The sequence below is a fragment of the Anomaloglossus baeobatrachus genome, chromosome 12, assembly GCF_048569485.1.
Source record: "Anomaloglossus baeobatrachus isolate aAnoBae1 chromosome 12, aAnoBae1.hap1, whole genome shotgun sequence".
NCBI lineage: Eukaryota > Metazoa > Chordata > Amphibia > Anura > Aromobatidae > Anomaloglossus > Anomaloglossus baeobatrachus.
The window spans coordinates 14,630,443-14,656,546 of record NC_134364.1 but is presented as its reverse complement, the minus strand read 5'-3'; the positions used below and the strand labels follow the sequence as shown (position 1 = coordinate 14,656,546).

Here is a 26,104-nt window from a genome sequence, read left to right as displayed (position 1 = left end):
CCAGGTCTAATAGCACATATTACTTCGCTTATTCTCCCATATTACCAAGACTCAAACACTTACCCAATACTAGCAGGTCTAATGCATATACTTACCCCGTCATCCCACCAGGCTTTATACTAGACACACATAACCAACTGTGATGGTGGAATATGGGGGGTTGTGTATAATTTTGTGTAGGTTCGTATTTTTGGCGTGGTGCTCTGTCCATTCTGCATTCCTTGTGTGTACACTGTCCTGTTTGCAGGTTAATTACCCCCTGCCAGGCTTTTGTCCCTAAAGGTGGCTTTACACACTGCAACATCTCAAACGACATCGCTGTAACGTCACCGGTTTTGTGACGTAATAGCGACCTCCCCAGCGACATTGCAGTGTGTGAAATGCATCAGCGACCTGGCCCCTGCTGTGAAGTTGCTGATCGCTACACATCTCTCAGGACCATTCTTTGGTCCTTTGTTTCCCGCTGTGCAGCAAAGTCTCAGTGTGTAAAGGGGACTTAAAACACTGGAAACGAGTGATGTGTGACAATATCTGTCAATCACTATTCTCTGTCAGTCGGTCTCTCCCTCTCGGTCTCTATTCTCTCTCTGTCGGTCCGTCACTATCTCTGTCCCTCTCTCACAGTCTGTCGGTCAGTTTCCCCCCCCTCTCTCATACTCACCGTACCCCGATCCCCAGCGCGGCGCTGCACGGCATTCACACTGCTGCGGCGGCTTTTACTATTTTGAAAAAGCCAGCCGCTCATTAAACAATTTCGTATTCCCTACTTTCCCCGCCCACAGGCGCCTATGATTGGTTGCAGTGAGACACGCCCCCACGCTGAGTGACAGCTGTCTCACTGCACCCAATCACAGCAGCCGGAGGGCGGGTCTATACTGTGCAGTGAAATAAATAATTAAATAATTTAAAAAACGGCGTGCGGTCCCCCCCAATTTTAATACCAGCCAGATAAAGCCATACGGCTGAAGGCTGGTATTCTCAGGATGGGGAGCGCCACGTTATGGGGAGCCCCCCACCCTAACAATATCAGTCAGCAGCCGCCCAGAATTGCCGCATACATTAGATGCGACAGTTCTTTGACTGTACCCGGCTCTTCCCGATTTGCCCTGGTGCGTTGGCAAATCAGGGTAATAAGGAGTTATTGGCAGCCCATAGCTGCCAATAAGTCCTAGATTAATCATGGCAGGCGTCTCCCCGAGAAACCTTCCATGATTAATCTGTAAATTACAGTAAATAAACACACACAACTGAAAAAATCATTTATTAGAAATCCGGCGTAATCCACGGACCTCCAGCGTCGCTTCCAGCTCAGCTGCATGCAGGTGACAGGAGCAGCAGAAGACACCGCCGCTCCTCTCAGCTCCACACAGCAACTGAGGTGAGTAGCGCGATCAGCTGAGCTGTCACTGAGGTTACCCGCGGCCACCGCTGCATCCACCGCTGGATCCAGTGACAGCGTGTAACCTCAGTGACAGCTCAGCCGATCGCGTGGCTGTCTTCATTAGCTGCGTGGAGGTGACAGGAGCGGCGGTGTATTCTGTAGCTCCTGTCACCTGCATGCAGCTGAGCTGGAAGCGACTCTGGAGGTCCGTGGATTACGCCGGATATGGAGGGCTTTTTGGGGCTGAATAAATTGGTAATGAGGGAATGTGTTTGTGTTTTTTATTTCTAATAAATGATTTTTTCGGGTGTGTGTGTTTATTTACTGTAATGGGCTGCCAATAACTCCTTATTACCCCGATTTGCCAACGCACCAGGGCAAATCGGGAAGAGCCGGGTACAGTCCCAGAACTGTCGCATCTAATGTATGCGGCAATTCTGGGCGGCTGCTGACTGATATTGTTAGGGTGGGGGGCTCCCCATAACGTGAGGCTCCCCATCCTGAGAATACCAGCCTTCAGCCGTATAGCTTTATCTGGCTGATACTAAAATTGGGGGGGACCGCAAGCTGGTTTTTTAAATTATTTAATTATTTATTTCACTGCACAGTATAGAAACGCCCACCGGCTGCTGTGATTGGGTGCAGTGAGACAGCTGTCACTCAGCGTGGGGGCGTGTCTCACTGCAACCAATCATAGGCGCCTGTGGGCGGGGAAAGTAGGGAATACGAAATTGTTTAATGAGCGGCCGGCTTTTTCAAAATAGTAAAAGCCGCCGCAGCAGTGTGAATGCCGTGCAGCGCCGCGCCGGAAATCGGGGGACGGTGAGTATGAGAGAGGAGGGGAAACTGACCGACAGAGTGTGAGAGAGGGACAGAGATAGTGACGACCGACAGAGAGAGAATAGAGACCGAGAGGGAGAGACCAACTGACAGAGAATAGTGATTGACAGACATTGGGAGACATCGCTCGTTTCCAGTGTTTGACTAGCTAGGTCGTTCTGCAGGTCCGGATCGCTGCTGCGTCGTTGGCCAGGTATGCCTGTTTGACAGCTCACCAGAGACTCACCAGAGACTTTGTAGCGATCCCGGCCAGGTTGGGATCGCTGGTGGGATCGCTGAAAGTCTCAGTGTGTAAAGGGGCCTTAAGTCCGGGGGAGGGGGCCTGGGATCCACGCAACCTCTCTGCTTACCTGGGGGATTATTTAGTCTGTCTGAAAACTACAAGAGAAAATGAGAAAGATTCATCCTCTGGGGGAGAAGCTGCGACTACAGGCAGCACCCCAGAGAGCCATTGAGAAACCCTGATTCCCTGGAAAAGGACTGCTGGAGGATTGTGACTTATTCCTGAGACATTTATCCCATTACTGGACTATTTTACCCTCTGTGTGGTGGATTATTTTATGGATCTTCTGAATTGCATGGAATAAAGGATCTTTGGATTGCTCAATCATCTCTCGCTCTATTGATTGTGTGATATCGGAGAAGGACGTGACAACAACTATCACATCAGGCATGGAATTTAACCCATCATCTCATCAGGCCTTATAGTAGATACTTACCCAATTATCCCACCAGGCTTAACAGCATTTACTAACTCCACTTATCCCACCATCCCATCAGGCCTTATGCTTGATACTTACCCAACTATCCAACCAGGCCTCATGCATATACTAACTCCACTTATCCCACCATCCCATCAGGCCTTATGCTTGATACTTACCCAACTATCCAACCAGGCCTCATGCATTTACTAACTCCACTTATCCCACCATCCCATCAGGCCTTATGCTTGATACTTACCCAACTATCCAACCAGGCCTCATGGCATATACTAACTCAACTTATCCCATCATCCCATCAGGCCTTATAGTAGATCTTTACCCAATTATTCCACAAGGCCTAACGGCATGTACTAACTCTTATCCCACCAGGCCTTATAGTAGATACTTATGAAAATATCCCAACAGGTGCCTAATACATATATTTACTTAACTTACCTCACCATGCCATCAGGCCTTATAGTAGATATTTACCCAACTATCCCACCAGGCCTAATGGCATATACTAACTCCACATATCTCATCATCCCATCAGGCCTTACAGTAGATATTTACCCCACTTATCCCAGTAGAGTTCATAGCAAATACTTCTCCTACCTTTCCACGTGGACCTATGGGAGTTACTTAGGTTATGTATCCCACTATCCCATAATGATCCATGTTAGATTCTTGTTCAGATTTTGGCTTTAATGGTCATATAATCATCAACTACCCGTAAAATTGTTTTTAGATAATAATCAGTAACAACAAATCTCACCAGCACCCATAACAGATACCCTTCTTACCCAACTATCCCAACAGGTCCTATATGGCAAATAACTACTCCACTTAGTCCCATTATTCCACCATCCTACCATCCTCATAGCAGGTACATACCCTACCACTCCATTAGGACTAAAGGCAGACACTAAATGTATCCCACCTTCCTACCAAACCTCATTGCAAATACAAATATTGCCATCCCACCAGGACCAATGGTAAGGACATACCCCATCTATCCTACATTCCCAGCAGGGTGCAGAGCAGATGCTTAAAACTACCATTCTATCAGAACAATGGAAAATATTTAACCTACTTACTCCACCATCCCACCAGGCCCCATGGCAGATATGTAACCAGCTTATTATAAAAATGTCTCTAGTAGATACAAATATTGCAGTCACACATAAATTCAGTGACTAAAGCCTGCTTTACACGTTGCAATTTTGCATACGATTTCGTATGCGATTTGCAACGCCCCATCGTATGTGTGGCACGTTCATTTTGTTGAATGTGCCGCACATACGAGTAACCCCGTCACACGTACTGACCCGTCCATACGACCTCGATGTGGGCGGTGAACGTCCACTTCCTGGAGTGGGAGGGACGTTCAGCGTCACAGCGACTTCACGCGGCAGCCGGCCAATAGAAGCGGAGGGGCGGCGCTAAGCGGGACGTAAACATCCCGCCCACCTCCTTCCTTCCGCATTGTGGGCCGGGAGCCGCGGGACGCAGGTAAGATCTGTTCATCGTTCCCGGGGTGTCACACAGAGCGATGTGCACTACCCCGGGTACGATGAACAACCTGACGTGCAATTCCAGAGAAAGGTACGATGTGTATGCGATGAACGTTTTACCGTTCAATCGCAATCGCACGTATCGGTCACACACTTCAATGTACCTTACGATGCCGGATGTGCGTCACTTACGACGTGACCCCGCCGACACATTGTAAGATACATTGCAGCGTGTAAAGCCGGCTTAAGGAAACCAACATACTTCTGTAACTATTATGGAAACACCGGCTTCTCTTACTATTCCACCATCCAACCTCACTTCATAGCACATACTTCTCCTACCATCCCACCAGGCACAATAGTAGATACGTACCCCACATGTTCCACCATCCTCAAAGGACCAGTAAGTACTATGCCAGCAGAACAATGGAAACACTGGTTGATTCCTCCATCCCACCAGGCCTCATGGCAAATATTTATCCCAGATCTAAGAAAAGAAGAATACTAATAACCTTCACCCATAATGATTAATGGATTATAATTACTATATCCCCCAACTTTTACTGTGGTTTGAGAATATAATATTCCAAATTTAAAAGTAATATAAAAAATGTAAGTGTTTCCCATAATAACAGATCAGATGCAATGTAGCATTCTTGAGTTTGATTTTGATATACAGTCATCCATGTCGTTGTTCGGGACAAAATCTGATAAAAAAAAATAGAAAACTCCGACTTGGATAACCGGAAGGAAGCATTTGCAGTGGACACAAACATGACCTTTTTATGGGTTACATGAACCTCTCCGTTGGTTCTGTGCTCGTAAACGTCAATTGCCAGTTTAGATTTGCACGTTAAGCTTTGCCCGTATGACAGCGCCAAGAGTGTGGTGAGACCGCGAACATGGTTTCTAAGTATATAATTATCCTAAAATGAAGCTCCACAAAGCTACAGAGATGAAATGAGCAAAGGACGAGATTAAAGACACAGAGAGTAGATGTATCTGGATAGAGATGATGGCCCATACCGAGCCATGGGGGGATCCTGTACACAGTCCTCACTGTCAGGGCACCTGTTAGCAGGAGAGATCTGTTTAATGTAAGACTATAAAAAAAGAGATATAGAGGGCTGGGTGGATAGACCGCCGCTGTCCCAGACCTCTCTTCTGCACCAGTCCCATTCTCTCTATAGTTTACTCTACTCTTTGTGTCTAAGTCTCCTCCTCTCTTTCCTCCAGTCTCCTCCTTTCTATAGACTCCTTTTCTTCCATCAGGTTCCCCTTCTTCCATCAGTCTCCTCTTCTTCTATAAACTCCTCCTCTTATACCAATTTACTCCATAAGTCTCCTCCTCTCCCATCAGTCTCCTCCTCTCCCATCAGTCTCCTCCTCTCCCATAAGTCTCCTCCTCTCCCATCAGTCTCCTCCTCTCCCATCAGTCTCCTCCTCTCCCATCAGTCTCTTCTTCCTTCAGTCTCCTCCTCTCCCATTAGTCTCCTCTTCCTTCAGTCTCCTCCTCTTCCTTCAGTCTCCTCCTCTTCCTTCAGTCTCCTACTCTTCCTTCAGTCTCCTACTCTTCCTTTAGTCTCCTCCTCTTCCTTCAGTCTCTTCTTCCTTCAGTCTCCTCTTTCTTCAGTCTCCTCCTCTTCCTTCAGTCTCCTCTTCCTTCAGTCTCCTCCTCTTCCTTCAGTCTCCTCCTCTTCCTTCAGTCTCCTCCTCTTCCTTCAGTCTCCTCCTCTTCCTTCAGTCTCCTCCTCTTCCTTTAGTCTCCTCCTCTTCCTTCAGTCTCCTCCTCTTCCTTCAGTCTCCTCCTCTTCCTTCAGTCTCCTCTTCCTTCAGTCTCCTCTTCCTTCAGTCTCCTCTTCCTTCAGTCTCCTCCTCTTCCTTCAGTCTCCTCCTCTTCCTTCAGTCTCCTCCTCTTCCTTCAGTCTCCTCCTCTTCCTTCAGTGTTTTGTCCTTGAAATAATTTGATCCTATTACATCAGTTTCCTCCTCTTCTACAGTCTCCTTTCTTCCATCAATCTCCTCCTTCTCCCACTAGTATCCTTCTCTTCCACAAGTCTCCTCTTCCATAAGTCTTCTCCTTTGCTCTCCTCCTCTTTCTCTAGTCTCCTCTTCTTTCACCAATCTCCTTTTCTTCTACAGTTGTCTTCTCTTTCATCAGTCTCCTTCTCTTCCTTTAGTTTCCTTCTCTTCGATCAGTCTCCTTTTCTAAAACTTTCTTCCTCTTCTAAAGTTCCTCACCCTAAAGTTCCTCACCCATCAGTCCTCTCCTTTTTCACCAGTCTCCTACTATTCTACCAATCTCCTCTTCTTCTATGGTCTCCACCTCTTCCTTTAGTTTCCTCCTTTTCCTTGAGTATCATCATCTTCCGTCAGTCTTCTCCTCTTCTACAGTCACCTCCTCTTTCCTCAGTCTCCTCCTCTTTCCTCAGTCTCCTCCTCTTACTTTAGTTTCCTTTTCTTTCTTTAGGCTCATCCTCTTCCACCACTCCTCCTCTTCCATCAGTCTCCTTCTCTTCCACCAGTTTTGTTCTCTTCCACCTGTCTCCTCCTCTTATACCAGTCTCCTCCTCTTCTACAGTCTCCTCTTCTGCCATCAGTCTCTTGATCTTCTCCTATTCCACCAATCTTCTATTCCACCAGTTTTGTTCTCTTCCACCTGTCTCCTCCTCTTCTACAGTCTCCTCCTCTTCTACAGTCTCCTCCTCTTCTACAGTCTCCTCCTCTTCCACAATCTCCTCCTCTTCCACAATCTCCTCCCCTTTCTCCAGTTTCCTCCCCTTTCTCCAGTTTCCTCCTCTTTCATCAGTCTCCTCATCTTCTCCAGTGTCCTCATTTCTACAATCTCCTCCCCTTTCTCCAGTCTCCTCCCCTTTCTCCAGTCTCCTCCATTCTACAATCTCCTCCCCTTTCTCCAGTCTCCTCCATTCTACAATCTCCTCCCCTTTCTCCAGTCTCCTCCTCATTCTCCAGTCTCCTCCTCTTCCTCCAGTCTCCTCCTCTTTTTTTCCAATCTCCTCCCCTTTCTCCAGTCTCCTCCCCTTTCTCCAGTCTCCTCCCCATTCTCCAGTCTAATCGTCTTCCTCCAGTCTTCTCCTCTTTTCTTTCCAATCTCCTCCCCTTTCTCCAATCTCCTCCTCTTCCTCCAGTCTCCTCCTCTTTTCTTTCCAATCTCCTCCCCTTTCTCCAGTCTCCTTCCCTTTCTCCAGTCTCCTCCCCATTCGTCAGTCTCCTCCTCTTCTTCCAGTCTCCTCCTCTTTTCTTTCCAATCTCCTCCCCTTTCTCCAGTCTCCTCCATTCTACAATCTCCTCCCCTTTCTCCAGTCTCCTCCTCTTCTACAATGTCCTCCTCTTCCTCCAGTCTCCTGCTCTTTCTCTAGTGTCCTCCTCTATTCTTTCCAGTCTCCTGCTCTTTCTCCAGTCTCCTCCTTTCTACAATCTCCTCCCCTTTCTCCAGTCTCCTCCCCTTTCTCCAGTCTCTTCCTCTTCCTCCAGTCTTCTCCTCTTCCTCCAGTCTTCTCCTCTTTTCTTTCCAATCTTCTCCCCTTTCTCCACTCTCCTCCCCTTTCTCCAGTCTCCTCCTCTTCCTCCAGTCTCCTCCTCTTTTCTTTCCAGTCTCCTCCCCTTTATCCAGTCTCCCCCTCTTCTACAATCTCCTCCCCTTTCTCCAGTCTCCTCCCCTTTATCCAGTCTCCTCCTCTTCTACAATCTCCTCCCCTTTCTCCACTCTCCTCCTCTTCTCCAGTCTCATCCTCTTCTACACTCTCCACTTTTTACCGTCTCCTCTTTTTTTGCCCATGTTTTTACACTTTTCTCAGAGGGGTTAACTCTCTTCCTACCTCTGGGAAAGTCGCCGTCATTCGCTGTTTTAATTTTTTTTTTTCCCAACAACTTTGAGGCTTAATAGCTTTAAAATTTTACAAGTTGTAAAAACAATTAAAGCCGTAATTTGAAAAATAAGCAGAAACGGCCCCTTCAAAAAGCCTGTGAACCTTTCACACTTCACGCTTAAATGGGACCTTGTGCTACAGTCAAAGCCGGGGCCGTCTATGACAAAACACAGAAGCGTCCTGCGACTCGGCCGATGCCAGTTTGGACTCGCTGTTTATTTTCATGATTCCATGGAAGAATTTTAATTTAATGAGTGTTTCGTCCGCTAATGTAAAGCATGGATGGAAGCGTGTAATTATGATGTCAAAAATATTTCAGCTTAAACAGCAGCAGCTGACAAAAGGGATTTGATTTGCATCTGAATTGTGTCAGGGGTGGGGGGCGGCGGTGGGGGGGCACCAGCCTCGCAGCGGATAACCTCAACGGCCGTATTGTTCCCTGCCCCGGTCTCCCCCATGGTTTCTACTCCCAGGATATGAGAATATTTTGCACCTCATAATATATTTCGCTGTTTTCTTTTGCCGTCTTAGCGCCGGTCGTGTCTTACACTGGATGACGCCACATCGGGTTGTTTTTCTTGCAGCCCCTTTAATAATGGTGGAGAGGGCAGGTTGTAGATTTTGGATATGGATGGAGCGCGGACGCCGGCCTTTGTTCTGCTGATCTCCAGATCGCCTGCATGTCTAAACTGGATGTTATTGACACTAAACGGGAATTTGTGGAGTAAAGTGTAAAAAGTGGCGCAAAGGTGGGGGATTACGGAGACACGAGGCATCCACAGGGGGCAAGAGGTGTCCACAGGAGGCAAGAGGCGCCTACAGGGGGCACGAGGCGCTCACAGGGGGCAAGAGGGCCCACAAGGGGCAAGAGATGTCCACAGGGGGCTAGAGGTGTCCACAGGGGGCAAGAGGATTCCAGAGGGGGCGCTGTGCAGGGTTAGGCCCTTTCATCATGGTAGAATATGGTATAGAATAATCACCGGGAACGGTGTGCTTTTAAATCTGTGTATCTAAGCCTGTGTATGATACTTTGCAGCTGAGATGTGTATTTAAGCCGAGATCCATCAGAGTCTGTGATACTGTGTGTGTATCTCATCCAATCACATGTGATAGTTAAGGCTTTTATATGATATACTGTTTGCTGTGCTGCCGTATCTTAAGCCAATCAAGTGTGATACTGTGCAGATGAGCTGTGTATCTAAGCCAAGATCCATTTGAGTCTGTGATACTGTTTGCTGAGCTGTGTATCTCATCCAATCACATGTGATACTATATCGTTAAGGCTTTAATATGATATAATATCTGCTGTGCTGCTGTATCTAAGCCAATCAAGTGTGATACTGTGCAGTTCATACATGCATCTAAGCCTATAATCTGAGCCATATATCAAAGCATGTGATACTGTCTGCAGAGCCATTGTATCTAAACGTATAATACTGTAGAGTTGAGCAATTGATTTACAGCCGATCATTTGTGATACCATGTAGCTCAGCAATGTATCTAAGCCTATCTTTAATAATGTCTGCTCAGCTATTGTATCTAAGCCTATTCGCTATATACTGTCTGCAGAACCACTGTATCTAAGCCTATTCTCTATGGATACTGTCTGCTGAGCTGTGTATCTAATTCCATTATGTGTCATAATAAAGGTAAGCCTGTAATGTGTGATACTGTCCTCTTGTGTGCTGTATCTAAACCAGTCATGGTTGGTATCTGCAGAGCTGCTGTATCTAAGCACATTGTGTGTGATTCTGTCTGATGTATCTAATTGTATAATTTATGATACTGTCTGCTGAGCTGTGGTATCTCAGCCAACTCATCTGTGACACCGGCTGTTGGATAGGTGTATCTAAGCCATATCAGTTCCATCATAAAATAATCTCGAAGAGCGGCGTGCTATAGAGCCAGTGTATCTAAGCCTACCATGTGTGATACGCTCTTCTATTCCTCATTCTCTGTGTTGACGAGTCGCCGTTCCCTGCATCTATTCCCGGCAGTAGAACGGCGCCACCTAGTGGTCAAGTTTCCATGATCATCTCTGAATTGTCACTTTACCTTGTTTGGATGCAGCACCCGCAGCTTAGATACCCTGAAGATCTCAGCACTCCCCACCTTTATATCTTTTAAATCCCCCTCGCGTCAATGAAAAATGAAGAATGTGGTCACTGTCCCTTTAAGCCTATGATAACGGGACACTCTGTCATTTTTATATTACGAGCTCAAATATTGGCCAGAAAAAGTAAATGATGAGTGATTTCCACTGAAAGGCATCACTGGCCGCAATCCAGGCTGAGCCAAAAATATAACCCCCTCTCCCCGGAGTCTGCGCTTTGTTTAGGACGGGTGTGATGTTTTCTCCTGCGGCTCCAGATCTGTAAACAGCGGCCGGGTCTATGGGCGAGGAGAGCAATCAGCCCCAATCCACAGAATGACGAGGGGCGCGCGCCCCTGCCCCCCGCAGACGCTGTCCAGAGGCCTCGCTGACATTTGCTCCAAACATCTCTGTTTACAGAAAGTTCGATTCTGACTTTGGGGATGGGATCGGATTCAAAGCAGCGCCCGTCCGAGATTACCGAAATCTAAACCTCGCCACAAAGTGCTCAGTAATTGTAGGCTGCGCCCCGGGCGGTTTGGTAAAGCTTCGTTTCCTGTGCGCGACCTTCAGCTGATAATTAGCGGCATCGAGATCAAGTAGAGTCTTTATGATCGTGAATTAAAGAAGTGCGCGGCCGGCGACGGTCACAATGGCGCTCCTGTGCCCACAGCCAATCCGGACCATGCGTAAAATGCCTTCAAAAGTCCCATAGGTGCCCTAAATCGGGAACACGGTATATGGCTATTGCTTGACCCCTACAAAAATTGCAAAATTTAAAGGGAAGCTCCACTTTTGACTCTGTTTAATGTTTCGAAAAATTTGCATTTGACCACTCTCTCACCTCAAGAATGAAGGGATTTGTTATTCTATAGTTCACAGTTTGTTGCCTAAGTTACCGGCCACCTCTGCAGTCTATCAGTAGTGGCTGGTCTCCTGGGCAAGTAATCTGAAACTGCTCAGATCGCTGCGCTCCTCCTAAGAAAAGCTGCCAGTGCACGATAGAGCACAGTTCAGACGTTGCGCTCAACTATGCCACCAAACTGTCAATCTTCAGGAGCACAAAGCCCCTCGTAAGTGTGAAGCTACGAGGCAAATGAGCAGTGTGCTCCTGAAGAATCTTGAAAATTGTTACATTTCCTCAAATCACCTCCAGAGCTGTATTCATAATTCTGTTGGGTTTTTTTTTGGGCAGTCTGAAGGATAAGCTGTTAGGCTGCGGTTCATCTACACTTTCCAGTCTTATGCCCTGTTTCCATGTCTGAAGGGAGGCAACGGAGCGCTGTGCTCCTGAAGATTTGCAGAAAATGTTACATTTGCTGTATTTTTGCTAATATATTTTTTTTACATTTCACGTCTTATACTCAACTCACCTCCAGAGCTGTATTCATAATTCGGTTCGTTTCTCAGACAGACGGAAGGATAAGGCTAGTTTCACACCTGCGTTAATTACCTACTGTCGCAATCCGCCCTTTTGGAAAACAGCGGAATCCGTTAACAGATTCCGCTGTTTCCCATATACTTGTATGGATGACGGATTGCGACTGATGGACATGCGTTGCTTCCGCTGGCCGACTCTGCGTTGCTTCCGCCGGGTGGAAGGAACGCATGTAACTTTTTTTGAGCGGCGGAATTTTTAGGATTTCGCTGCACATGCTCTTTCTGGCTCCCTACACACGTAACCAGGGTACACATCGGGTTACTAAGCAAAGCGCGTTGCTTAGTTACCCTATATTTACACTGGCTACGTGTGCAAGGAGCCAGCGCTAAGCGTTGTACGCTGGTAACCAAGGTAAATATTGGGTAACCACGCAAAGTGCTTTGCTTAGTTACCCGATATTTATCCTAGCTACGTGTGCAAGGAGCCAGCGCTAAGCGGTGTACACTGGTAAAAAAAAGGTAAATATTGGGTAACCAAGCAAAGTGCTTTGCTTAGTTACCCGATATTTACCCTGGCTACGTGTGCAGGGAGCCCGACACTTCCCCGCTTGGCTCCGCCCCCTCCCATACTCCACTCCGCATGTACACGCGCGCATGCGCGCACACACACAGACACACACAGACTCACCTGTCCCCAGCCATGCAGTCCCCGGCACTGACGTCCTCAGCACCATGGCCCCGCTCGGCTCCACCCACCCCGCACTCCGCCCCCGCACATATTCTCAGCGGCCGAACGATCAGCTGATTACCCGGCGGCCGGCTGCTGTGAGCGATCAGCTGATCACCCGGCGGCCAGCTGCTGTGAGCGATCAGCTGATCACCCGGCGGCCAGCTGCTGTGAGCGATCAGCTGATCACCCGGCCGCCGGGTGATCTGCTGATCGTTCACAATAGTCTGCCGCCGGTAAAATTGTAAAGAAAAAAAAAAAGAAGCAGATTCCGTTGTTTTGTATGATCCGTTGCATCCGTTGTGCCACTAAATGCAACACATCCGTTGCATCCGTCACACAACGCAATGCAACGGATGCCGTTCAACGCAAGTGTGAAACTAACCTAAGCTGTTAGAGCACAAGATTACAAAGTGTAGATGAACCGCAGACTGTTTCCAAGTCAGCAGGGAGGCAAAGGAGGGGTGTGCTCCTGAAGATTCCCAGATATGGTTACTTTTCCTGATATTTAGCAAATTAATTTTTTTAATATTTCATGCCTTAAGGCCACTTTACACACAGAGATAAATCTGCGGCAGATCTGTGGTTGCAGTGAAATTGTGGACAATCAGTGCCAGGTTTGTGGCTGTGTACAAATGGAACAATATGTCCATGATTTCACTGCAACCACAGATCTGCCAAAGATTTATCTCTATGTGTGACGGGGCCTTTATACTCAACTCACCTCCAGAGCTGTACTCATAATTCTGTTGGTTTCCTTGGAAGACTGAAAGATAAGATTTTAGGGCACAATATTACAAAGTGTAAATGAAGGGAGGCAAAGGAGCGGCGTGCTCCTGAAGATTCACAAAAATTATTACATTTCCTGATTTTTTGCTAATTTATTTTACTTAACATTTCATGCTTTATACTCAACTCATCTCCAGAGCTGTATTCATAATTTTGTTGGTTTCTTGGGGTGGCTGTAGGATAAGCTGTCAGATCACAAGATTACAAAGTGTAGATGAACCGCAGCCTGTTTCCAAGAAAGAAGGAAGCATTTTTGAGCTTTGGGTAAAAATGGAACAAAATCAGTAGAAAAAGTGTCTAAACAGAATTTAAAGTTTCAAATAGAAAGTATTGTGATAAATATTCTCCCAGGCCTAATTAATTACCGTAGATAAAAAACAAACACAAAATACATAAACTTGGGCATATACAATTAAATAAAAAAATAAATAAATAAAAATTGGGCATGTATAAGTAAACAAAAATAAATTTAAAAAATTGGGTATAAGTAAACAAAAAATAAATAAAACTGGGCATATGTAAGTAAACGAAAAAAATAAGTAAAATTGGGCATATATAAGAAAACATAAAATAAATAAATAAAATTATGCATATATAAGTAAAAACAAAAAAATAAAATAAAATTGTGCATATAAAAGTAAACAAAAAATAAATAAATTTGGGCATATATAAGTAAACACAAAATAATTAAAAAAAGGTCATATATAAGCAAGCAAAAATAAAAATTGGGCATATATAAGCAAACCAAACAAATAAAATTTGGCATATATAAGTAAACAAAACTAAAAATTGGGCTCATATAACTGAACAAAAAGAAAAAAAAAATTGGCATATATAAGTAATTCATATAAATTAAAAAAATAAATTGGTAATATATAAGTAAATAAAAGTAAAAAATTGGGCATATACAACTGAACAAAATAAATAAATAAATAAAACTGGGCATATATAAGTAAAAAAATAAAACTGATCATATATAAGTAAACAAAAATGTAAAATTGGGCAAATATAAGTAAACAAAAATAAATAAAATTGGGCATATATAAGTAAACGAAAAAAAACCAACATTGGGCATATATAAGAAAACATAAAATAAATAAATAAAATTATGCATATATAAGTAAACAACAAAATGAAATAAAATTGGACTTATATAAGGAAACAAAAAAATAAAATAAAATTGTGCATATAAAAGTAAACAAAAAATAAAAAATTTGGGCATATATAACTAAACACTAAATAATTAAAAAAAAGGTCATATATAAGTAATCAAAAATAAAAATTGGGCATATATAAGCAAACAAAATAAATAAATAAAATTTGGCATATATAAGTATACAAAAATAAAAATAAAAATTGGGCTCATATAACCGAACAAAAAATAAAATAAAATTTGGCATATATAAGTAAACAATATAAATTAAAAAAATAAATTGGTAGTATATAAGTAAATAAAAATAAAAATTGGGCATATACAACTGAACAAAATAAATAAATAAATAAAATTGGACATATATAAGTAAACACAATTTTTTTAAAAATTGGGCATATATAAGTAAATAAAATAAATAACTACATTTGGGCATGTTTAAGTAAAAAAATAAATAAATAAAACCAGGTATATATATAATGAAACAAAATAATAGAATAGAATAAAATTGGGCATAAATAAGTAAACAAAAAGTGAAATAAAATTGGGCATAAATAAGTAAACAAAATAAATAAATAAAATTGGGCATAAATAATAAAAAAAAAATGTGGTTATATATAAGTAAACAAAAAATACAAATAAAATTGGGTATATATAAATAAATTAAAAATTTTATAAAATTAGATAAATTTGACATATCTAAATATAGTAACATTTGTTAATGATAGAATTTATTTACAGTTTGGGAAAAAAATTACCTGGAAACGTTATTAATTATCTTCAAAAAATAAATCTAAGGCAACAGGGTAATAAAAAAAATCTATTTTGATCACGTCTTTCTGTAATAAAACGATTTCACTGAAAAAGAACTCAATAGTCGTCATTTCTAGAAAGAAAAAATACATATCACGTAGTGACATCATGGCCCTGAAAGCTAATATTCTTGATAAAAATTGTTGCAGAACTATTTTAAAAGCTATTTTTTTTTATTTTTCCCTATGCATTTTAGAAATATTCATATATTAAAAAGCCAAAAATGGAGAAAAAAATCTTAAAGAAATACATTTTATTTTCGAAAAGAACCCCCCCACCTAGACCCCCCAAAAAAGTTGTAACTGTCAAGTTGTTTGACCATTCCTAATAACTAGTGAGAGGGTCTACCGTGTTATGATAGTGGATGTTCTCGCGTAACCTGAGACTTCCTTCAAAAATGAACAAACTTTTTAAAATTATTTTTGGATCAAAAATTGCTGCAAATTAAGGCAACGTATTCCAGCTCGCCCCCTAAATCCCATTAGTTCTTCTGATTGTTCCTCTTGCCCCTTTCTTCTACGTTAACCATAAAAAGCTACAGTCATCCCGAGATGTAACCCAAGTCCCAATATAAAACATACACCGACAATTAACTACTGTGATACTTCAAGACTCTATTAAAGGCCTTGAAGTGAATTTTTATTTTTAGGGGTTTTTTTGGGGTTTTTTTGCCTAAATTGGGAATTACTCTCTTTTCATGTAAGTAAATTGTTCTCTGGAAAACTTTCAATCGAAGAGAAACACAACGCAGCGGTGATTGGGCTGCTTATGCCATGGTTGATTTTTTAACTCAATTATATTTTGACAATTCGGCATAAAACGTGGGTGCATGTCTTCATTTAAACTGTATACCTTCCATAGGATCGGTCGTCTGACTCCGCATGGTCAGTGTCAGCCCTAACGAGGTTTGACAAGGGCATTTGGTGGTTGTAACTCAAATCTAATTCAGAACATCTTAACACTCGACTTGTCAAGCGGCTAAATTGCAGCGTTCGCTGTAAGCGATGGGACCAGGGCTAACTCATGTATAAAGTTTACGCTCAAGAGTAGGCCACAACAATTACACTTTCTCTCAGGCGTGTTATAGAAATTCTCAGACCTGAAAATGACTGGAAAATAGACTTCCAGGATTAAGGGCAGAATTTTGGAAAATTGGCATCTTGGAAAAAATTTGTATAAACGTTGCTTTTGTTTATTTACCTTAAGCTCTTGGAAGACTTTCTGTGTTTTAGGAGACAGAGAACATCTATGTGTATATATTTAAGCAAAAAAAAAACTATTTGCATGTTTTTATTTAACTCCTAATTTTCCCCTCCCCAAACATTTAAATAAATAACTTGCTGTAAACCTTTTAAAAATTAAGAGTGGAACAGAAATAGTTAATTTTCAATTTTAAAAAGAGTTTATAAAACTTTCAACTAAAGATGTAACAATATTAAAAAAATGTTACATTTCAAATGCAATAATTAAATTCAGATTGTGAAGAGCGACTTAAAACTAAGCAAAATGTTCTCTAAATGGTCATGAAATGGTTAATTTTCAATTGTAAAAAAAACAAAATACAAAAAGAGTTTTTAAAATCTTTTTAACAAAAAATTTAACGGAATTAAGAAAAAGTTCTCCGTGTGGTTAAATTTCAAATGCAATGATTCAATTCAGATGGTGAAGAGCAGCTTAAAATTAAGCAACACATTCTCTAAGTGGTCATGAAATAGTTAATTTTCAATCATGAAAAATTAAATAAAACAAAAAGAAGTTTTAGAAATCTTTTATCAAAAAATTTAACGGAATTCAGAAAAAGTTCTCCTGGTGGTTACATTTCAAATGCAATAAAGAAAGTCAGATTGTGAAAAGCGGCTTAAAATTAAGCAAAGCGATCATGAAACGGTTAATATTCTCAAAGGCAACAACTGAATAATCAAATTGGGAAAGCAGCTTAAAGCTAAGAAAACGTTCTCTAAGTGGTTAATTTACAAATATAAGAACAATTTACCAATCAGATTGGGAAACTCGGCCTAAAATTAAAAATAATTCTTTAGCTGGTCATGAAATGGTTAACTTCTAAATCTAATAAATAATTAAAGCAGCTTAAAATTAAGAACATTTTCTCTAAGTAGTTATGAAGTGGTTAATTTTCAAATGTAAGAACCATTTGCCAATCAGATTGGGAAGTGCAGCCTACAAATTAAGAAAAAATGATTTAGCAGGACATTAAATGGTTAACTTTCAAATTTAATAATTAAGTAATCAGATGGGGAAAGGCAGCCTGAGATTAAGAAAACGTTCTCTAAGCGGTGATGAAGTGGTTAATTTTCAAATGTAGGAACAGTTTACCAATCAGATTAGGAAAAGTGGAATAAAAATTAAGAAAAAATTCTTTAGACAATCATGAAATTTCAAATGTAGTAAATAATAATCTGATTGGGCAACGCAGCTTAAAGTTAAGAAAACATTCACTAAGCGGTTATGAAGTGGTTAATTTTCAAATGTGAAAACAACTTACCAATCAGATTGGGAAAAGCGGCCTAAAAATAAAGAAATAATACTTTAGCTGGTCATGAAAGGGTTAACTTTTAAACGTAATAAATAATCAGATTGGGAAAAGCCGCTTAGAATTAAGAAATAGTTCTCTAAGCAGTGATGAAGTGGTTAATTTTCAAATGTAAAAACAACTTACCAGATTGGGAAAAGCGGCCTAAAAATTAAGAGAACATTTTTTAGCTGGACATGAAATGGTTAACTTAAAAATGTAATAATGAAGTAATCAGATTGGGAAAAGCAGCTTAAAATTAAGCAAACGTTCTCTAAGTGGTCATACAATGGTTACTTTCCAAATTTACAACCAACAAAAAAACACAATAAAAAACTTTCTGTACATCTTATAACCCATTACTTGCCAAATTAGACATTTTCATTTTTTTTTATTAAATGATAGATTTTTAATGACATTTTTTTTAAAAAAATTAAAATGAAAAGTAAGCAAAATTAATGAATGTGATGTATAAATTAAATAAATTAATTAATGATTAATTAATTTAATGAATTTTAAGCAAAAGATTAGCTGTCCCAAAAAAGGACATTGGTAGATAATAGGTTAAAAGTGAAATGGTTTTCTAAGTCATCCTTAAAATGATAAAATTAGGTTGTCAAAGAGGTCATGAAATAGTTAATTTTCAAACGTATTGAAAAAAAAGTACGTTTATAATAATCTGCTAAAACCTAAGAAATAGTAAGTGGAACGTACATAAAAAAAACTTTTAAAAGTCATTTTTTAATTGGTTAAAAAATGGATAAAGTTTTCAAAATGGTCATGAATTGGTTACTTTTCAGAGTTAATTTTAAAAAAAAAATCAGTTTATTTAAAAAACAAAACAAAAAAACTGTTACAAATTAGAAATTGATCTCTACCAGTCATCAAAAAGATTAAAAAATATTTTAAAACATCGATTTCTATAAAATGCAAAAAACATTCTCTAGAAACGGTTAAACATTTTTCTTGCCATAAACACTTAAGATAACTGGAATAAATCTATGGGCATGAAACGGTTAAACACTCAAGTTTCCATAAACGCCTTTGATGACTTTGCCACCTTAAATTACCTCCACTTGAAGGGTTTTACCTCTAAATCCGTCCGTTAAATACAGATACTGTTTCTCATTTCTGAAAAAGAAGAAAAAAATTCCACCGTTGACCAAAATAATTCTAAAGAAAAAAAAAAAGAAAAAAGTCAAGGTCTGAACTGTTTATAAAACGTGGAAAGTGGAAAAACTGACATTGAAAAAAACAGAATCATTTTGGGGAAAGAATCCACAAAAATCAGCCGGGATTATCGTAACCAACGTGTAATTTTTACATCAAAATTTCAAAAGATTTGATACATTAAAACGAAAAGTTGAGTTGAGAACATCTTTAAACAATTTTCCCTTTTTTTTCTTGTAACTCGTAAGATCTAGTGAAAGCTTTCCAAAATCTGAGATTTGATAATTTATCTTTTTGTTAAATACAACAATAAAACATTAGCCCCTCGGGGGGCTCATAAACGCCTTCCTCGCGGGTCCGTGCTTGGCGAATGATTCATGTATATAGAAATGTCAGTGATGTGATGTGTTAACCGTCAAGAAAGTCGCTGCTAATTGGAATTATAAACAGCAGATAAAACGCTATTATCCCCAATATTTCCACAGACTTTTATTTTTTTTTTTTACAAATTCCTGATGTTATCAATTAAACAAACAGAAAAGAAAAAACATTTTTTTCCAAATTCCTGAGCAGTGTTTTCAGGGGGAGGATCATTTATTTGCTAAGTTAAAAGATAACCTACTCCAAAATGTTTTTAAAAAGAATTTTTAATTTGTCCTCGGGTTGTGAAGTGTAAGAGAGTCAGCCTCTCCGACAACCTTGTGACAATCATAAAAATGTTGGTTGTCAGAGTCCATCTCCTTTTAGTGATGTCACTGAATACAGAGAAACGTCTCATCGATTTAAAGGGGTGGTATCAAGTTTGGAAGTTATTCTCTATCCATCACTTCACAATTGTTGAGGGTTCGATCAATCCAAAGAATGAGGCTCTGAAAACCCCATCTGAATGGAGCAGAGATCAATCAATCAATATTCCCTCCCTCCATTCTTAAAGGAAGTGTTGAAGACTAACTGAGGGCAGCAATTGGCTACCTCCTTCTCATGATGGGCGGTGGTCCCAAGTGGTCAAGTGCCACTGGTGGTCCCAGAGGTTAGGTCCCAGTGGTCAAGTCACAGTGGTGGTCCCAGTGGTGAGGTCCCAGTGGTGGTCTCAGTCCTGGTCCCAGTGGTCAGGTCCCAGTGGTCAGGTCCCAGTGGTGGTCCAAATGGTGGTCCCAGTGGTCAGGTCCCAGTGGTGGTCTGAGTGGTGATGTCAGTGATCAGGTCCCAGTGGTGGTAAGAGTAGTGGTATTAGTGGTCAGGTCCCAATCATTAGGGAATAACTTTCAAAGTGGTTGTTCCAGTGGTAGTCTCATCGGTCAGGTCCCAGTGGTGGTTCACGTAGTCAGTTTCCAGTGGTGGTTCCAGTGGTCAGGTCCCAGTGGTGGTCTGAGTGTTAGTCCCAATGGTGGCCAGAGTAGTCGTCTCAGTGGTCAGATCCCAATGGTTAGGAGATAACTTCCAAAGTGGTGGTCCCAGTGGTGATCTCATCGGTCAGGTCGCAGTGGTGGTCCCAGTGGTGGTTCCAGCAGTCAAGTCCCAGTGGTAGCCAGAGTAGTGGTATCAGTGGTCAGGTCCCAATGGTTAGGGAATAACTTCCAAAGTGGTAGTCCCAGTGGTGGGCCAAGTGGTCAGTTTCCAGTGGTGGTCCCAGCGGTCAGATACCAGTGGTGGTCAGGGTAGTGGTCTCAGTGGTCTGGTCCCAGTGGTTAGGGGATAACTTCCAAACTTGGTAGAACTCCTTTAAGTGATGCATGAACTGGTCATGTTTGCCAGAGCAAGATCCACACTTACATTGCAACTGTTATAATTGGGCTGATGCACAAGGGGATGTCACAATGAAACAATCCTTTAATAATGTTACCTAATTGATTCTATTCACTGAGAGGCTCTGTTCACCTATGAGCATCATTATAAATACTACAAATAAATATAATTCTCCAGAGCTGCATTCATAATTCTGCAGGATGTTACCGGAAAAAGTAAGGATTGTACAGAGTGAGGCTGCTCCCTTACACTTTAGATCCTTGCGCAGTAGCTGATGTAAAAATCACATTTTCAAAAATGCAAATCAAGAAGAAAAAGATCTGTGCAAACACTGAACAAGAATGAGATACTGGGAGATTTCAGCTCTGGAGCGGGCAGAATTCACAAAAAGTTATGCAACTATTATTAGATTTGTGCAAATCTTATACTGCAGATATTGAAAATGGCGACGATTTACAAACACATTTGTCTCCTTCCAGATTCAGAAAAGTCCAAAAGCTTTTATACAAAGTATCAAACCACATTATAGGGAGAGTTTCAGCCTGTGGAATAATAATTATACAGTATACAGTGATTAAGCTTTATTGACTGGACGCCGGCCCTTTAATTGTTGGGAATGCAATGTATCCATCAAGCCTCGTGCTACATTTGTTACTTCTCCATCTTTGTTCCTGTCCATTCTCAGTCAGTTTCTGGCATTTGTAAACACACAGGACATTGGAATCTCTCAGCCCTCCTGTCTGGCTGTCAGTCATCTCTGTCCACACCGCGTCAATTACAACAATCAGGATTGAGCGGGAGCGCTGGCCTTCATCACGTGTAATGAGGACGAGCAGAGCGCTGTGAGCGAGAGCAGCACGGACTGTAGGTGGCCTCCATGCCCGGAGACCCCCAATAACGCCCAGGGCACCTACACAATGGGGGATCTGCTTATTGCCTGATCTAACATTTTATTCCCTTTTCTCAGTCTTTCCAAGAACACTGCTTCCTGTCAATGAATGAAAATGATCATATTTAGTAGCAAAATAAATTCTTCCAATGATTGTCACACAGCTGAGGGTTTGTTACAGTTTATCAATATAGAAAGTCCTCTATATTCACTGATAGAAAGTAGCATTGTAAATCCAGTTATTGATCATGTATCACCTTCACATTTCCTCCAATTTTTAGCGGTAAGGGCACATATGGCAGATTTTGGGCACATATGGCAAATTTTGGACACATATGGCAGATTGTGGGCACATATGGCAGATTTTTGGGCACATATGGCAGATTTAGGGCACACATGGCAGATTTTGGGCACATATGGCAGATTTTGGGCACATACTGTATGGCAGATTTTGGGCACACATGGCAGATTTTGGGCACATATGGCAGATTTTGGGCACATACTGTATAGCAGATTTTGGGCACACATGGCAGATTTTGGGCACATATGGCAGATTTTGGACACATACTGTATGGCAGATTTTGGGTACATGCTGTATGGCAGATTTTGGGCACATATGGCAGATTTGGGGCACATATGGCAGATTTGGGGCACATATGGCAGATTTGGGGCACATATGGCAGATTTTGGACACATATGGCAGATTGTGGGCACATATGACAGATTATGGGCACATATGGCAGATTTTGTGCACAGACGGCAGATTTGGGGCACATATGGCAGATTTTGGTCACATTTGGCTCGTGCAGCATTTTGTGATGGGACCTTCATACTGATACAAGGATAATAACACTTCGGACCTGTGGCAGCTGCCAATCACCCACCAGATACAATCACAACAATAGGAAACACAGACATTGCACCACCAAGAAAACCTGTGCTCAACACTTAGTTGTTGATGTCATTGAATTTACGGATGGAAAATCTTAAGTGAGAACAAAGAAGATTTGTGTAGATTTACATCTGATTTGCATCTCATTACACGCAACAATGCCGCCCTGCTGATGGGTACAATCCCTGCAAAGTCCATTACATGTGGAGTAAATAAAGTATCCAAGTCCAAAGATTCCAGCGCTCAACTCGACCTTGTGTAATAAACATGTACATGTAGTGTCCTGGGGCGAAGCACGGATTCATGGGAGAGGGAGACAGAAGTGGCAAAAATACTACAATATGGACAAAAATAAACCGCAATCTGCAAGGTAACTACTATAATACTGCCCCTATGTACAAGAATATAACTACTATAATACTGCCCCCTATGTACAAGAATATAACTGCAATAATACTGCCTCCTATAAAGAAGAATATATCTACTATAATACTGCCCCTATGTACAAGAATATAACTACTATAATACTGCCCCTATGTACAAGAATATAACTACTATAATACTGCCCCTATGTACAAGAATATAACTACTATAATACTGCACCTATGTACAAGAATATAACTGCTATAATACTGCTCCTATGTACAAGAATATAACTACTATAATACTGTGCTATGTAGAAGAATATAACTACTATAATACTGCTCCTATGTACAAGAATATAACTACTATAATACTGCCTCCTATATACAAGAATATAACTACTATAATACTGCTCCTATGTACAAGAATATAGCTAGTATAATACTGCTCCTATGAACAAGAATGTAACTACTATAATACTGTCCCTATCTACAAGAATATAACTACTATAATACTGCTCCTATGTACAAGAATATAACTACTATAATACTGCCCCTTATGTACAAGAATATAACTACTATAATACTGCCTCTATTTACAAGAATATAACTACTATAATACTGCTCCTATGTACAAGAATATAGCTAGTATAATACTGCTCCTATGAACAAGAATGTAACTACTATAATACTGTCCCTATCTACAAGAATATAACTACTATAATACTGCTCCTATGTACAAGAATATAACTACTATAATACTGCCCCTTATGTACAAGAATATAACTACTATAATACTGCTCCTATGTACAAGAATATAACTACTATAATACTGCTCCTATGTACAAGAATATAGCTAGTATAATACTGCTCCTATGAACAAGAATGTAACTACTATAATACTGTCCCTATCTACAAGAATATAACTACTATAATACTGCTCCTATGTACAAGAATATAACTACTATAATACTGCCCCTTATGTACAAGAATATAACTACTATAATACTGCCTCTATTTACAAGAATATAACTACTATAATACTGCCCCTATGTACAAGAATATAACTACTATAATACTGCCCCTTATGTACAAGAATATAACTACTATAATACTGCCTCTATTTACAAGAATATAACTACTATAATACTGTGCTATGTAGAAGAATATAACTACTATAATACTGCTCCTATGTACAAGAATATAACTACTATAATACTGCCTCCTATATACAAGAATATAACTACTATAATACTGCTCCTATGTACAAGAATATAGCTAGTATAATACTGCTCCTATGAACAAGAATGTAACTACTATAATACTGTCCCTATCTACAAGAATATAACTACTATAATACTGCTCCTAACTACTATAATACTGCCCCTATGTACAAAAATATAACTACTATAATACTGCCCCCTATGTACAAGAATATAACTACTATAATACTGCCCCTTATGTACAAGAATATAACTACTATAATACTGCCCCCTATTTACAAGAATATAACTACTATAATACTGCCCCCTTATGTACAAGAATATAACTACTATAATACTGCCCCTATGTACAAGAATATATCCGCTATAATAATACTGCTCCTATGTACAAGAAAATAACTACTATAATACTGCCCCTATATACAAGAATATAACTACTATAATACTGCCCCCTATGTACAAGAATATAACTACTATAATACTGCCCCTGTGTACAAGAATATAACTACTATAATACTGCCCCCTATGTACAGGAATATATCCGTTATAATACTGCTCCTATGTACAAGAATATATCCGCTATAATACTGCCCCTATGTATAAGAATATAACTACTATAATACTGCTCCTATGTACAGGAATATATCCACTATAATACTGTCCTCTCTGGGTTACTCTGCCTTTTCATCCGCTCACTTGTTATTATTACGCCCGTATTTTAGCATTTCCTGATATGTGACCCGTACATGCATTAATTGGATGGCCATTAACCCCGTGTTTGCTGGGTCTAAGGACATGTCACTTATGGTCAGGTGATGCACGTTTTTGCAGCCTTGACTCCTGATCTCATCAGACGCCTCAGTTTTCCGAGTCCTCGGAGTTTAAAGCTTTGGTAAGGAGCGCAGCTTAACCCCTGACTTCCTCCTTGGAGTACCAGGACCTATCTATGTAGCCGGCGTCACCTTCAGTAACACGGATGCTCGGAGCCTCCCACCATCAGGGCCGTTCTGCGGAGTCAGGATGAGTTTATGTCCCGGAGGCCGGGACGCGGCTGTCACTACCTCGGCGTGGTAATTGCCAGAATTACGGAGCTGCGGCCCTTTTCCCTTTGTCAGCGCGCTCTGCCCCCCGTGTCACTTTCCCTTTGTTAATAAGCAGGCACGATTAGAACACAAGGGCCATATTGTTGCTTTTATGGCCGCGGCCCGCGCCGGCTTCATGTGGGATATATGCGTTTGGACAGCGGAAGATTTATGGCGCTGCCAACAGAAATGATTCCTCTTTTGCTGCGATTAAATTGTCTAATTATTTCCAGCTGTTGGGATTTTTTCGCTTCCACGGCGCGTTCAGACAGAACCGGTGTCAGGATTTGCTCACGGCCCGTCAGCGATGGAATTCCTAATTATGGGATCATCTCGGAGCCTCGTGCCTTGTAGGCCCAGCCGTGGCCAGGGCTGCGGTTACCAAAGACTAAATCCTTCCCTACAAGAGGCCGGCCTGGTGTATAGCGAGTCCTCGCCTTCACAATGTCAGACTGTTTCTTTATCCAGCCTCATTTCAGGCTCTTTAATATAAGTTCAGCTATCACGGGGTGTGTGGAGATAACCGGGGCTCCTAGACTGGCCTTCCTCCCTGACCCCAGAGATACCTCTGATGGTAAAGATGCCTGGGCCGCCTTCTTTACCCTGCTCCTGAACACCCCTGGTCTAAAACCCCCTCTCCCCAACCCCATGCGAGGACCAGGACAGGAGTGATAGAGGGAACCAAAACTTGATCACACAGAGGTAGTAGACAACAAGTGGTAAGGAGGAAAATAAGAGCAGGGAGGAAAACCATGAGACTACAAGACAACTCCACAAGATAATATAATCACCAGCAGGACTGGGATACAACAGCACATGGACCGTTGTAGTTAAAGCTATAGTCGGCATGGGAAGACAGACTCCACTGTCTTAAAAAGGCGGGCAGTTAATGTGATAGGTCTCCCACAACATGTGATCCTAGAGGCAACTAAC

General features: G+C 41.2%; 1 long non-coding RNA gene across 1 annotated transcript; it reads right to left on the bottom strand.

The window, feature by feature from the left end:
- Positions 1-13,479: 13,479 nt before the first annotated feature.
- Positions 13,480-18,954, bottom strand: LOC142257797 (uncharacterized). The gene is made up of 4 exons (XR_012727655.1): positions 18,898-18,954; positions 17,955-17,972; positions 17,781-17,802; positions 13,480-13,540 (listed from the first exon to the last, which is right to left on the bottom strand). It is a non-coding gene; the product is annotated as an uncharacterized LOC142257797 (long non-coding RNA).
- Between the last annotated feature and the right edge of the window lie 7,150 nt (positions 18,955-26,104).